Raw genomic sequence first — 13281 nt, 5'->3', positions numbered from 1 at the left:
AGGAAAAGAATGACTCCATATTACAGTCTGCGTACCAGAAATCCGGATAAGGAATTCTGTTAACCCGGGAGAAGGTGTTAGGCATTCCCGAGTTCCGTGGTTCTAGCACGGTCGCTCAACTGTTATATTCGGCTTGATTATCTGATTTCATACAAGTGTGAACTTATGTGCAAAATTTAACTTTTAACCGCTTTTATCATTTACTGTTTTTATCAAGAATTGCAACGTTGTGAAAATGTATCTCGAACCACGTCACAATCAATGTACCCGTGGTCGTCGACACACTTTGACTCCGTTGAGATTTGGATTTGGGTCACATCAATGTGCACCCGAGTTTAAGGAAATTAAATTATTAAAGGCGCGCCTAAAGCGACTAGCGTATTTATTTTGGGTAGGACCGTGGAATTTTACTAAACGGTCCATCCCGAAGTCTAAACAATTTTATGTACATTTATTGAGGGCCCCGCAATCTATATATTTTATTAAGCGAGGCTCATCTCATTTATTTTAAATGGACAAATCTTAAAGCGACTACATTTTCTATAAAAATTAGTCTCTAAAATAAAGAAAGAAAATCCTAATTAATTACTAGCTTTTTTATTATTTTAAGAAAACATGACATGCTAATTGCTAGATTAACACAAATATTGATGAAAAAGGAATTTTACTCTTAATTTCGAAATTATAAATAAAAATAAAAGTTCAACAACTAATATCCAAAGAATCAAATACAACTCAGCATTGTTATATAAAAAAAACTATTGATATTAATTATTCACAACCATTTGAAACTAGATTTAACTATAATTACTAAAGCTTATTAGAAAGTTTATTAGACTTAAACGTTCTTCTAATCTTGCTTGAACTCAAATCATGCCTTAATGCCTAATTTACGAAATTTAATTTAAATTCATGCCTTAGCTAAATTTAGCTACTTATTCATGATTAACCTACTGTTGATAATCTTGAAACCTTCATAACTTAATGAATTAACCTATTTTTGCCAAACCGATTAAAGACTAACTTATGTTATTTTTTCTTATTCCAATTATTATTCAATAATACATGAAATAGCTTAAATACAATCAACAAAAGAAACGAAAAAAGCGAAATTAAAACTTCAAAATTCATTCTTCATATGCATTCATGCTTCCACATTATTAGCTTGCAATAGCTAGTATTACAGTCGTGTACCTGGTATTGGAAACAAAAGAAGATGAAGATGAGAATCAGCAGCAGTAATATAATACAGCACAGCAACAACAGCCCAGCAACAGTAACAACCCAGTAACAGACCGGTGGAGTAGTAATCCCAAAACAAAATGCTTCCAACTTTTATGAAACAACAACAATTAATGCTGATTTCAAACAATGAAAGAAAGCAGAATATTGTTTTTTTAGTTTTTTTTATTTGAAAGTTTAAATATTTTTTCGGAATTTTCTCTCTCTTAAATGTTCAGCCCTTTTTTTCTCTCTCTCTTATTCTCTTTCTGTCAGATTTTTTCCTCTTATCTATTTTTTTCTCAGATTCGTTCCCCTTCTCTGTGTGTTCAAGACTTTCTATATATAATCCCAACCCTTTAATCAATTAAAATCAATCCCTTTCCCCTACCAAACCCATTATCTTCTCACTCATCCCCATTACATTAAATAAATATATCATCACCACCCCATTATATTTTGTCCCCCATGCTTCACTAAACAAATACAAGATTCCTCCCCACTAAATTTTGTCTTGTCCCCCTTTATATTAAACAACTATATCACAACCCACCCCATTACATTTTGTCCGCCATGCTTCACATAAAAAATTACAAAAATGTACAATTCCTAAACTACCCCTCCGACCTTATTGCAATTACTATTTTACCCCCAAACGTACTGCGATTTACCAAATTACCCCCTCAGCTATAAATCAATTAATCAAATTCAACCAAAATATAGCCAATATGACCAATTTCTACATAAATTCAAACAACAAATCTCATGAACATGATTTCTTCAACATTTCAACAACAAATCACATGAACATGATTTCAACAACAAATCATATGAACATAAATTGAACAACAAAGAACAACTAAAATTTGATTGAACAATATTTTTAGCAACAAACAAACCTATTTTCAGATTCAACAACAATAATCAAACAAGTTTATTTAGATTTTTAAATTCAATAATATTGAACTTAAAATCAACTCTAACAATGTTACAACAAACAATTCCTATATTAAACTTTAAATAAGATTATGAGACAAATTCAAGAAATAATCATAAATGGTAAACAAGAAATCAAACTATACAAATTTCGGATTCAAGATCAACCAAACAAAGTATGAACATGAATGAATCTATTTTTTAAAACAACAAACATGACGGATTAAATGACTCAAACAACATTAATAATTTCTGGAAAATACATAACAACATGAAACAAATTAAAGAAATAATCAATTAAAACTTCAATTTGAATTTAACAAACATTAAACTAACAATCCCTTTTTTACAAAAATGAATAAAATTAACATGAAATAAACATGAAAAACAACTAATTAATTTCCCATTTGAATCTGAAAATTAAATTAACAAAACACATGAACAAACTAAAAATTAATTCAAACGATAGACATGAACAAAACAAGGATCGAACATTTATCGATTTTTTACTTCGAGAAATATAAAAACGAAATATGGACAAAAATAAAACTCAAAACCAACTATGCCTTTCCTGAATCCAAGCTTAATTACTTGCGAAGCTTATTTACATTTTGGCTTTCATGGCTGAAGATAAAAATAACTAGTTGCAAATAAATCAAATGATCAACAATCCGAAGCTAAAATATTATCCATATGACTTGTCAGACATCAACGAAAAAGTGACAATATCATCATCTTAGATTTTTAATTCTCGACCAAATAAAGATAATTAACAAAAAAGGAATAGGAATAAGAGGAGAAGATGCAGTAGGAATTTTCATGTAGAAGCCGTGGGAAGCAGTTGGAGAAAGAAGCAGAACAGTAGCAGCGGCGAAGCAGAAACAGAAGTACAGAGGAGTTGGAGGTCGACAAACCATTCGTCATCGATGACTGGATGTAGCAGCTGGTCGTTTGGACTTAAGGTTGAAGGCAACCATGGACGTCGAGCTCAAACTCGAGCTTGACGTCGAACGACGAAGATGAAGCCGCGATGGTGGTCGTTTGGTCGGAGACAGAGGCAGCCGGCAATCCATGGCTGCGTGATGAAGAGGAGGGTAGCCATTGATGCTAGGGAGGGGAGCTTGAGGAAGAAGAAGGAAAATGAGGGGGGCGGATGGTTTAGATCTTTTTTAGGGTTTTCTTTTGTTTTGTTTTGTAAAAATGTAAGATATTAGGGGTGTTGGGTCTTTGGGTATGGATTGGGTCGACCCAGTTCGAAATGGACTGGGTCGTTTTGGAAGATTGGGTATTTTTTGGGCTTGTGGCTTGAATTTGAAGAAGAGGCCTAATTCCGATTTTTTGTATTTTTGTTTTCTTTTTTCTTCTTTTATTTTTTCTAAAACTAAATTATAAAAATACTTAAACTATTATTAAGAACTAAATTAAGTTATAAAAGCGCAAATTAACTCCCAATAACAATTAACGCAAAATTAAGTAATAATTAAGCATAAAATTGTATATTTGGACATTAAATACTAAAAATGCAAACGATGCCTATTTTTTGTGATTTTATATTTTGTAAAACAAACTTAATTACTAACAATTGTAGAATTAAATCCTACATGCAAAATGTGACATATTTTTGTATTTTTTATTAATGTAGCAAATAAACATGCACAAACAAATACAAATAATTATTCAAAATATCCTAAAATATCACAAAAATTGCACACCAAGAAAAATTATTTTATTTTTGAATTTTTGGGAGTAATTCTCATATAGGGCAAAAATCACGTGCTTACAGGTATACCTCTGGGTACTCTGTTGAGTGGCGTTGAATCCGCCATTGGAGAGAAAACTCAAAGATTCCTGATGATTAACAATACAAATGGTTAGTGTTTCAGAAATTTGTGTAAAATCGGTATAGAAATTAGAGGAACAAAATAATGACAAAACAATTTTGAAGAAGATACATTACCAGGAGTGTAAAAATCGGAAATAGAAGAGTGAATCCCTGATGATTTTGAACTTTGTTTTGATAATGGCGGAGAAATAGAGATTTAGGGTGATTTTGAACTTTGTTTTGATAATGACGGAGAAACGTGTGTTTGTGGAGAAGATGGTAAAGCGTATGGAAGAAGAGAGAGAGAAGCTGGTCAGGCGGAGATATACGGTAATTAGGTGAGAGAAAAATACAAAAAGGGGAGAGAAAAAATATTTTGTAGCATATATGATGCCTTAATTGTAGGATGGTGTTATATTTAGATTTTTTGCTATAAACTATAAAAGGTATTTATAGGATATAATATTTTAAAATGGTATTTATTTAATATAAATAGGGTACTAAAGTATTCTATAGGTTGTAAAATTTCCTTAAAATTAAATGGTTGTGAGTTAAAGAAAAAAAAGTCATTTTTGTTTCAAATAGGATTGGGCCAGGCCAATTCTATCGGCCCAATCCCATAAATCCTTGCCCAATTCGAGGTCTTTCATGGCATTGAAGTAGAGTTTGATCAATACTGATCAAGCTCGAAATTTCTGCAGCCAAAAGTGATTATTTCTGCAGCAGGTCTTTTGTCTAAATATGGTTATGGTCTAATTAAAGTTATGGCGTAAATTGGAGAACGTAATTATGGAGGCTAATATTATAATTACAGTGGTTTAATGGTAGGCTAGAAACTCATGTTTTAGCAATATTTACACTCTAGTTACTGCATTTTAATCGTGTTTGAGCTTAATTGACAATGAATTTTACTTATTACATGTGTTATGCTGTGTACAATGTGATTTCGAGTTGAAAAGCAAGTTTGGAATTGAAATGAATGATTTGGAGCTTTGAAGTCTGAGTAGAAGCCCAAAAAATTAAATAGGGATTGTGTTTGGGGCTTGAGGACCAAGTATGGATATCAAAAAGTGAGAAAAAAATCCCAATAAGGAAAAATTGCACTACCACGCCGCATGGGGCGCAGCGAGGCGCAGCGCGACAGTGCAAAAAGGAGGCCCGTCTCTCAAAATTTACTCTATGAACTTCCTCACTGGTGGGGCACATGGCGCGGCGCACCTGTGTATTTTCGCTGTCCAATTTTTCCACTTCGACTTGGAAAGAGTAGTTTCGTTCGGGCTCGTTCCTACATAGTATAAATACACCAAAAATACGATTTTTAGAGGACTTTTGACCTACGGAAGATTGGAAGAGCATTAGAGACTCTAAGGCACAAGGATTCGTCATTCTTTACTCAACTCAACACCCAAGTTTGAATTGAATTCATATTTTCTTATTCAACTTTATTTGTGATGACTTTTTCCATGATTAGGGAGTAGTTTACCTTGGGGTTTGAGGGATATGGTGCTTTGATTAATATTTGTGGATTTTAACTCTAGCAATTTGCATGAATTTGTTTATGGGGCTTTGAATTGATTGTAATTTTGTTCACCGAATTATTTAATCGAAAGATGATTATTTTGAGTGATTATCTTTGTATTATTTTATTCCGTGTAATTTAGCGATCTTCGAAGTAATCGAAAGAGTTTTTTAAATTATTGACTAAAACAAGTTAGGAGAATATTCTAGAAGCATTTTCCTAAGACTAGTCCATTAACATGTTTGCTTTATATCAGTTTACTTCATGGAGTTCAGATTTAATCGAGAGGTGAGTCTTGACTTTACGATTGAACTAATCATCGAGTGAATTCGCGAGAGTCATTAGAATATTAGAAGTGAATTAACTGGAGTTAGATCCCGAATAGCTATCTTGCACCTATCGTGTCGCGACCTTTATTTCCCATACCGATAATAATCCAATCTTGCGAACTTCTAGTTCTTCGTAACCAATCTATCATTGCTTTAGTTTGAGTAGTTAATTGTATTCATAAACAATCAAGTTCAAGTGTTAATCATCCTGAATAGCAATCAACCAGAAATTACTTGAACGTTATTTAAGTTCAACTCTGATGAAGACGATATTTTACTATATTATCTTTGATTAGCAAACATCTTATTGTGCTTTGCGCTCGTCAACCATTTTGTAAATCACTAGTTGAATTTTAAGTCAGTTAGTAGTTGCAATCGTAAATAATTTTCCTTTTTACAAATATTGGTTCTTTATGTAAGTGTATCAATGAGCCGTGATTAGGAATTAACAAAGACCCCGACTTTTGGAGATAGTTAGGCCAGGCCTGCTGCCCATACCCAAGGACCATGTCCGCATGTTTAAGTTAAAATAGTACGGTCTAGCCAATTTTTCGGATTGGTCATTCAAAAATAGCCAGCGTTTGTCAAGTCATTATAAAATAGCCATTATTTTGCTGCAACAGAGACCGGTCCAGCATAATATACTGGAGTTCGGTGAACCTGTGTATGAACTTCCAGCATATTATGTTGGACCGGTATACTTTGCTGGCTCCAGTATAATATACTGGAGACTGGAGCACCGGTGCTCCAAACTCTAGTATATTATGCTGGACCGGTATATTATACTGGAATTCCAGTATCCAGTGTAATATACTGGAACTCCAGTATATTATGCTGGAGTATTTTTCCGGATTTTAAACAGTATTTTTATCAGATTTATCTTTTCATGAAAAATGGCTAAATTTCGATTACTTTTGAAACTGTGGCTATTTTTGAATGACCACTAGTAAATCTGGCCATTTTTGAATTTCTCCCCATATTTAAGGTGCAAGGCAAATGGGCTTTAGCGATCATTCTGACCGCTTGAGCCCAACAACTCTTTTGGTCTGCCTGTAGGCTTGTCGCCTCGACTTAATGCTGTGTCCCAATGCCAGTATCTTAAACAATTGGTCCGAGTCCTTTAAACCTGATATGTTTATCAATAATTTGTGTTGTCAATTTACGTAAAAATTGCGTGGGGTAGCCACTTTTTAAAGTGGTATTTACTTTTTATCCAGCATTGCAAAAGTAGCCACTAGTCTATTAAAATTAATATGAAAAGACAGTGTTACCCATTCCTTCCCAAACAAAAATACGCTTTTCTTCTCGTTGCTGAGAGTAATAGAGTGGGAAACCCAAGATGACATTACTACCATCAATGGAAGAATTTGAGTACTCTGCTTTGTAGGTATTGCAAAACTAACTTTTTCAAAACTTCCTTGACCAACAGCTTCATCACGAACCCAATCCATGAGATGAAATTTGGTATTATTTTAGGCTTTTGTTTGGGTAGAAGAATGTGAGAGAACAGAGTAGGCCGCAAGTCACAACGAACTCTGTTTTAACCCATGTTATTTATTTTTATGGGATAGTTTCCCTATTTTTGTTTGATTTAAGTTCCAAGTTAAAAAGTTAAGGACATATAGTCCTGAAGTCCTAAACTTAGAATTACAAGTTCAAAAGTTAAGCACATGTAGTTCTGAAGTCTTGAATTTAGAGTTCCAAGTTCAAAAGTTAAGGACATGTAGTCCTGAAGTCCTGAAGTTAAGTTCAAAAGTTAAGGACATGTAGTCCTGAAGTCCCGAAGTTAAGTTCAAAAGTCCTGAACTTAGAGTTCCAAGTTCAAAAGTTAAGGACATGTAGTCCTGAAGTCCTGAAGTTAAGTTCAAAAGTTAAGGACATGTAGTCCTGAAGTCCTCAAGTTAAGTTCAAAAGTTAAGGACATATAGTCCTGAAGTGCTGAAGTTAAGGACATGTAGTCCTGAAGTCCTGAACTTAGAGTTACAAGTTCAAAAGTTAAGGATATGTAGTCCTGAAGTCCTGAAGTTAAGTTCAAAAGTTGAGGATATGAGCAGAAGGGTATTTTCGTCCGGGCAATTAAAATTTATTAAAGCAGTGGCTAAAGACTAAAGACATTTTAAACAGTGGTTTAAAAGTAATTACATGTGTTATTAGTGGCTAACCGCGCACTCCCCTCAATTTACTCCCTTTATTCAATAATTAGTCTTTATTAACAACTTACCCCAGCTTCATTAATCATTCTCCTTAGTTTAAAAACTAAAACGTGAAAATGTTAGGCCGAATTACTTTAAACACGGCATTTCTGGATTTGTAGCATGTTTGATCGCGCCCTACCCATAATTTGTAGCTTTAAACTAATCCAAAATTAGAAGGAAGAATTACAAACGTTAGTAAACTTTGAGGCGCGTTTCAATAAACCAAATACACGTATATATCCGCGTAATATTGTTATGACTAATAATTTAAAGGGCAAAGCACACACTCACGCAGCTTAACTAAATAGCTTAAAAAATATAATAAATTAGTTTTTATAATTATGTATACGTACTCATGACATAATTTGGACACATAATCAGACAGGGACATGTACTTGTGCCTTTGTTCAAAATATTCCTCCATATTCTAATAATCAAGCAATAGTAAGTAGATATAGGCAAAACATAAAAATTAACAAACCAAGATATCCAAAGCTAGTTTAAGGCAAATTTAAGTTAATTAAGCGATAATGCTAGAACCATAAAATTGGGGGAGTGCTTTACATCTTCTCCTTAATCAACAGAATTTCTTATCCGAGCTTCTGTGTTTGCAGACCATAAAATGAAGTCAAAACTTTTCTTGATTAAGATTTAAATAAAAAGTAACTTGAAACACCAAAAATACTTAATTCCAAGTGGCGACTCCTAAAACAATGAAATGATCCTTATTCAAATAATGTCTCTTTAATTAGAAAAACTCTCCTAAAAAAGATATGTGACAAGTATCAACCTCTTGAATCTTCATTCCCGAAGTACCCTGCCACTGAATAACCTCCTCCAAATCTATAAACATCTCGAGTTGCCGAAGAGAAACCTTCTCCTCTGCCAAATCCAACATTATTTTGCAACGATCTAGACACATCACCTCATTATGAAGAGCTTTAATAGTAGCCCTAGTGATGATAGGCTATAATTACGTATTTTAGCCACATATTACACTTAAATTGAGTTTGAGCTTTAATCGCTAGTGTCTTGCACTAACTGTGTGTTTTATGCCTTGTAGGAGTGATTCCGAGCTATGTAGATGTTATGAAATGATTCATGTGATTTGGAGCTTTGAAGTCTGAGTAAAAGCTCAAGGAATTAAGCCGGGATCGTGTTCGGGGGTCAATGGATGATAATTAGAACAAACGAAGAATCAAGTAGTCATATTGCACACTTTCTAGTAAAATGCACATAATATTTTGCTCAAAATTCCATTTGGGCTCCACAATATATTGTTGGAAAGATAAATCAAATGGCTACAACTTTCATGTTTTACAGTTTTTCAAATTCTAAACAGAATAGGGTAAAAAGTGTGCGTCAATAGCGCGGCCGCGCTCAGACCGCGCTCGTCAGGCAGAATCAAAGTGGATATGCGCGGTCTGAGCGCGTTCCAAGCGCGGCCGCGCACGTCCTGTCCAGAAAATGTGTCCTTTTTCACGTAGGAGAATGTGTAATTATTTGGGCCCAACCCTACTTGGTATATATACATGGAATAATGGTATTTTGAGGATCTTGGACATACTTTTGACATAATTTAGACCTACGGGAGGAGACATACTTTTGACACAGATTCGACCTAAGGAGGCAAAGACACAAAAGGAGCAAGGCAAGGAATTCTTCTACGAGTTTTTCCTTCCTCTTCCTATTTTTTATTGTTGGTTATGACTTTTAGTATTGTAGTTTTACATACTATTATGAATAGCTAATTTGTTATCTAGGGTTTTGATGGAACCTTTTGTAGGATAAATTCTCGTTATGTTTTTATATAATTGAGCGTAGTATTTTTTCTATTTGTTCAACTATATTATTTTTATGGTTGATTGAAGGGCCCTCAATTAGCTGTGCCTATTTAGTATGTATTACTCAGGAGAGAGTGCATATTTAGGTAGTTGTTGAACAACATCACTCCCGACGTATGTGAGGAATCAATAACCAAGGGTTTAAAGGTGGAATTAGGGATAACGAAACCTTGGGTACGATCTAAGTGAGATTTAATTAAAGCCAGCCAGCATAACTCGGGAGAGTATGTCTAGTAAATTATCGTAATTACTCGGGAGAGAATTACAACATGCAGAGAGCTCATGATCGGTAGAGAATACTGAGGCGAAATTATAGAAGACATAGCGGGAAGGATTCCGACAATTGGGAAAATCATAAGTGTATACCTTCTTAATCTTTTTTTCCAACCTGTGGTATCTTTAGTGTTAATTTATTATTTTATTTTGTTAGTTAGTTAAAAACAAGAATCTTAATATTTATAAGTTAGGAATTGTTCAAGCTTGTATTCTTGGTGATAGTGGACAACTGTAGCTAAGCCTTAGTTCTCTGTGGGATTCAACTCCGGACTTGTAAACCGGATTATATTTGCAATGACGGCTTTGTCCTTTTTATAAGGCATAGTTGGGCGTGATCAAATTTTGGCGCCGTTTCCGGGGAACTAACAGTGAAGCTGTAGGTGTACATATTTCTAGGTTGCAAGTTTGAATTGTTACTTTTGTTTTCGTGTATCTGATTATTTATTTATTTTTAATTTTTTTATTTATTTTTGATATGAGAGGCATGACATCTTGTAATTATGAGAGTTTTGATGTTGGTAATTCTACGTTTGATCCTCGTTATGCATATTGTAGAGGAAACCACACAGGGCAAAATTATCAAAATATTCCCGAGAGCAAGTTATGTGCACCAACTCAATTTTATGTGTGGAATGTGTGTGATATGTGTGGTGGTCTAGATGGTCACTTTCATGGTTGTGCTTATAGTTCTTATCTTCCCCCAACCCCTTACTTTGATGGTTCCTTATCTTCCCCAACCCCTTACTTTGATGGTTCTTCTTTTTCTTGTGAAGTTAATAGGAACAAAGAACCCGGGGATGATGACCGAAAAGAGATCAAAGATATGTTAAAGTATTGCATGGAACTATATGATAAGAGACCACGACAGATACAAAGGCAAGCGACAACTATTCACAACTTGGAGGCTTAAGCGAATAAATTAATTGAACCTTGTAAAGTACAACAAGTTGATATTGTGGATAGTAGCCAATATGAGCATGAATTGGCTGCAGAAATTACCATTATAATGGAGGATTTAAAAAAATACGAGGATGAGCTAGAAGAGAAGGCTAGAGTAGAACGTCAACAATCAAGCACACTAGATTTGAGGATGCCGATGTCATAGAAGAGATACTAGAGTCAACCAAGTATATTAGGGATACATATTTAGTTGACTCTATTATCATTAGTGTTAAGAATGTAGATAGTCCCAATCTTCATGTGGTTGAGTGCATTGGTCCTCACTCCAAGCATTTTTCAACATTGTGTTTGGATGATGATATAGAAATAGAGTCATCCAAGCCACTTGAAGAGTAAACGAATAAGGAACAAGGTGCTTACATTTTGGAGTTCTTCTTGCTAGAAAGTCGGAATTACACACCTTATCTAAAGGCCAAGAAGTGCAGAACACTACATTATTTTAGTGGGCCAGTTAGATTCGTTCCACCACCCCAGGAGCATGATCATAGAGCAGAATCAAAACTTGGGGTCCGATTCATAAGTTCAAAATGGAGGCAGAAAGTGATTCGCGTCGTGCCGCGACATTAAATCAAGCGCTTGTTGGGAGACAACCCAGCTTTACTTCTTTCTTTTATTTATTTATTTTTTATTTTTTTATTGTATTATTTTTGTAGTGTCGATTTTTGATTTTCTAGGAGCATGGAAAACAAAGCTATTGGAAGGATGCAACAACAAACCAGATGGTTGGAACTAAGTGTGAGGTACCCGCATGAAGGACCAGGCCTGGGAGAAGCCTGAGTACCCCATGAGATGCTAGTGCTTCGGCCTTTGGCCTACCAGTGAGTTTCTTTTACCCTCTTATTAGTTATGGTGTGCATTGGGGACAATACATAATTTTAAGTGTGGGGCGAGGAGATTGTCTGGGTGATTTTCTATGCTATTTTAGTTGTGTTAGTTCAATTGAATATTTTTTTTATTTTTTAGAAAAACGAAAAAAAAGAGATTGGACTTTTCCCGACGATGGATCTATTAGATAATTTTCTTGAGTGATTTAAGTCTAAAAAAAAGATTTTTTTAGGTAGTGTAGCGATTCCCCTTTGGTTTTTCTTTGTGCCGCAGTTCTTTTCCAAGGGTTTTATTTGAACCGGGTGTAGTTAGTCTTTTTTTAGGAATATGAGCCATTGTGTTGTGTTTTGAATTGAAGCAATATCTCTCTTGACTTTGTTTTGCTTTGAGAATAGTGAGTACTTTGGTTGTGACGCTTATGCACAGTTTTTGACTCTAGTATAAGTACCTTAAATTGTATGTTCTTAACTTTGCTTAACTGCTTTGACTATAGTGTCTTGATGATCCAATCTTGAGTGAGTCATGTGCCATGTGCATTTGAGATTTGTTATATTCTGTGCATTGCATTTGATGTCTAGAACTTGCCCCGTGTGTTTGCAAAGCGAAATAGTAGTTTTGTTTAGTCTTGAAAGTGGTATAGGCATTTTTTTGTTGAGCCAGATATGAACCCGCCTAATTGTTATATATCATAGTTAACCCCTTTGAGCTTGTAATCCTGTTTCTTTGGCAACCACATTACAAGCCTTACCCCTTTGTTTGAATTAACCATCTATTTGAACTTTTTCACCTCTCGTGAGCACTTGAATTGTTATGAACTTTGTAAAAATTAAAGTGTGGGGTGGTTGGTTTGGCTTTTGAGTGAAGCTAATGAAATAAGAAGAAAGGTCACTGATTTGAAAAAGCAAGAGCCACTTGAATTGAAAAAGAAAAGAAAGAAAAACAAATATTTGTATTGCTGTAAAAAAATATTCTTTGATAGTGGTGACTCTTGATGTAATGTGCTTAAATAATTTGGGAGTTGATGTATATTGATGTGAAGGTGGAGCTTGGTTTGACATAAGTATGAGATTTGAATGTTAAAGTGTATGTATTAAAGTGCTTGGGGAGGTATAATCACTCTTATATCTAAATGTATCCTACCCGTCCCGCAGCCTACATTACAACCAAATAAAGTCCTACTTGATCCTAAACTGAATGAGCTCGATTAGTAGAGTAATACACTACGGGCAAGCCTATGGTGCATCTTTTGTGACATATGAATGTTATTTCTGAGAGTGAGCGAATTCTTTCTATATTGAGTTCCTAAGTGCTCTTAAATTTTATTGTGTGGAACTACTCTCTTTTGTTGTGTAAG

The sequence above is a fragment of the Nicotiana sylvestris genome, chromosome 6 (genome assembly GCF_000393655.2).
Source record: "Nicotiana sylvestris chromosome 6, ASM39365v2, whole genome shotgun sequence".
Classification (NCBI taxonomy): Eukaryota; Viridiplantae; Streptophyta; class Magnoliopsida; order Solanales; family Solanaceae; genus Nicotiana; species Nicotiana sylvestris.
The sequence above is the reverse complement of the archived record's forward strand: the minus strand, read 5'-3'. Positions refer to the sequence as shown.